The sequence below is a fragment of the Chroicocephalus ridibundus genome, unplaced genomic scaffold (assembly GCF_963924245.1).
Source record: "Chroicocephalus ridibundus unplaced genomic scaffold, bChrRid1.1 SCAFFOLD_122, whole genome shotgun sequence".
Lineage (NCBI taxonomy): Eukaryota > Metazoa > Chordata > Aves > Charadriiformes > Laridae > Chroicocephalus > Chroicocephalus ridibundus.
The window spans coordinates 418,784-422,083 of record NW_026961289.1 but is presented as its reverse complement, the minus strand read 5'-3'; positions in this window follow the sequence as shown (position 1 = coordinate 422,083).

Below are 3,300 nucleotides of genomic sequence, written 5' to 3'. Positions count from 1 at the left end.
TGCCGTTCCTGGAGACACTGCGATCAATGTGGGAGATATGTCAAGATGTGTGTTGGTTTTGAGGACGGCTCTCTGGAGAGTCTTAGCAAAGAGGTCACAGGGATAATCAGAGCAATTCTCAGAGACACTGAGGGCAAGCTCGACAATTCCCTCCTGGCACTTTCCCTGTAGGAGATACCGCAAGACGTTTCTGTAGATTGGGCACAGCGCTCTGCAGGGTGTTAGCAGAGACTTTCCCGGGACAGTGAAACCCTATGTCAGAGACACTGAGAAGAAGCCCCAATGTTCCCTCCAGGCACTTTCAGTGTGGGTGCCTTCTCCACGTGGTTCCTGGTTTCCCTGCAGCGCTGAAGAGAATGTTAGCAAAGAGGTAACCGGGACAGCGAAAACAGTACTCAAAGACAGGGAGAGCAAGCTCTCTCTTGGCACTTTGGATGTGGGACATACAGCGAGATGTTTGCTGCTTTTGCGTTTGGCTGTTGGGAGATTTACAGCACAAAGATATCTAGTTGATTTGAAGCAGTTCCGAGAAAGTCTAAACATAATCGCCACTTCTCCCTCCTGGCACTTTCCATGTGGGAGATATAGCAGGATGTATATTGGTTTTGAGGACAACTCAATGGACAGTGTAGGGAGAAAAGTTCCTGGCTCCTTGAATGCCGTTCCTGGAGACACTGCGATCAATGTGGGAGATATGTCAAGATGTGTGTTGGTTTTGAGGACGGCTCTCTGGAGAGTCTTAGCAAAGAGGTCACAGGGATAATCAGAGCAATTCTCAGAGACACTGAGAACAAGCTCGACAATTCCCTCCTGGCACTTTCCCTGTAGGAGATACCGCAAGACGTTTCTGTAGATTGGGCACAGCGCTCTGCAGGGTGTTAGCAGAGACTTTCCCGGGACAGTGAAACCCTATGTCAGAGACACTGAGAAGAAGCCCCAATGTTCCCTCCAGGCACTTTCAGTGTGGGTGCCTTCTCCACGTGGTTCCTGGTTTCCCTGCAGCGCTGAAGAGAATGTTAGCAAAGAGGTAACCGGGACAGCGAAAACAGTACTCAAAGACAGGGAGAGCAAGCTCTCTCTTGGCACTTTGGATGTGGGACATACAGCGAGATGTTTGCTGCTTTTGCGTTTGGCTGTTGGGAGATTTACAGCACAAAGATATCTAGTTGATTTGAAGCAGTTCCGAGAAAGTCTAAACATAATCGCCACTTCTCCCTCCTGGCACTTTCCATGTGGGAGATATAGCAGGATGTATATTGGTTTTGAGGACAACTCAATGGACAGTGTAGGGAGAAAAGTTCCTGGCTCCTTGAATGCCGTTCCTGGAGACACTGCGATCAATGTGGGAGATATGTCAAGATGTGTGTTTGTTTTGAGGACGGCTTTCTGGAGAGTCTTAGCAAAGAGGTCACAGGGATAATCAGAGCAATTCTCAGAGACACTGAGGGCAAGCTCGACAATTCCCTCCTGGCACTTTCCCTGTAGGAGATACCGCAAGACGTTTCTGTAGATTGGGCACAGCGCTCTGCAGGGTGTTAGCAGAGACTTTCCCGGGACAGTGAAACCCTATGTCAGAGACACTGAGAAGAAGCCCCAATGTTCCCTCCAGGCACTTTCAGTGTGGGTGCCTTCTCCACGTGGTTCCTGGTTTCCCTGCAGCGCTGAAGAGAATGTTAGCAAAGAGGTAACCGGGACAGCGAAAACAGTACTCAAAGACAGGGAGAGCAAGCTCTCTCTTGGCACTTTGGATGTGGGACATACAGCGAGATGTTTGCTGCTTTTGCGTTTGGCTGTTGGGAGATTTACAGCACGAAGATATCTAGTTGATTTGAAGCAGTTCCGAGAAAGTCTAAACATAATCGCCACTTCTCCCTCCTGGCACTTTCCATGTGGGAGATATAGCAGGATGTATCTTGGTTTTGAGGACAACTCAATGGACAGTGTAGGGAGAAAAGTTCCTGGCTCCTTGAATGCCGTTCCTGGAGACACTGCGATCAATGTGGGAGATATGTCAAGATGTGTGTTGGTTTTGAGGACGGCTCTCTGGAGAGTCTTAGCAAAGAGGTCACAGGGATAATCAGAGCAATTCTCAGAGACACTGAGAACAAGCTCGACAATTCCCTCCTGGCACTTTCCCTGTAGGAGATACCGCAAGACGTTTCTGTAGATTGGGCACAGCGCTCTGCAGGGTGTTAGCAGAGACTTTCCCGGGACAGTGAAACCCTATGTCAGAGACACTGAGAAGAAGCCCCAATGTTCCCTCCAGGCACTTTCAGTGTGGGTGCCTTCTCCACGTGGTTCCTGGTTTCCCTGCAGCGCTGAAGAGAATGTTAGCAAAGAGGTAACCGGGACAGCGAAAACAGTACTCAAAGACAGGGAGAGCAAGCTCTCTCTTGGCACTTTGGATGTGGGACATACAGCGAGATGTTTGCTGCTTTTGCGTTTGGCTGTTGGGAGATTTACAGCACAAAGATATCTAGTTGATTTGAAGCAGTTCCGAGAAAGTCTAAACATAATCGCCACTTCTCCCTCCTGGCACTTTCCATGTGGGAGATATAGCAGGATGTATCTTGGTTTTGAGGACAACTCAATGGACAGTGTAGGGAGAAAAGTTCCTGGCTCCTTGAATGCCGTTCCTGGAGACACTGCGATCAATGTGGGAGATATGTCAAGATGTGTGTTGGTTTTGAGGACGGCTCTCTGGAGAGTCTTAGCAAAGAGGTCACAGGGATAATCAGAGCAATTCTCAGAGACACTGAGAACAAGCTCGACAATTCCCTCCTGGCACTTTCCCTGTAGGAGATACCGCAAGACGTTTCTGTAGATTGGGCACAGCGCTCTGCAGGGTGTTAGCAGAGACTTTCCCGGGACAGTGAAACCCTATGTCAGAGGCACTGAGAAGAAGCCCCAATGTTCCCTCCAGGCACTTTCAGTGTGGGTGCCTTCTCCACGTGGTTCCTGGTTTCCCTGCAGCGCTGAAGAGAATGTTAGCAAAGAGGTAACCGGGACAGTGAAAACAGTACTCAAAGACAGGGAGAGCAAGCTCTCTCTTGGCACTTTGGATGTGGGACATACAGCGAGATGTTTGCTGCTTTTGCGTTTGGCTGTTGGGAGATTTACAGCACAAAGATATCTAGTTGATTTGAAGCAGTTCCAAGAAAGTCTAAACATAATCGCCACTTCTCCCTCCTGGCACTTTCCATGTGGGAGATATAGCAGGATGTATCTTGGTTTTGAGGACAACTCAATGGACAGTGTAGGGAGAAAAGTTCCTGGCTCCTTGAATGCCGTTCCTGGAGA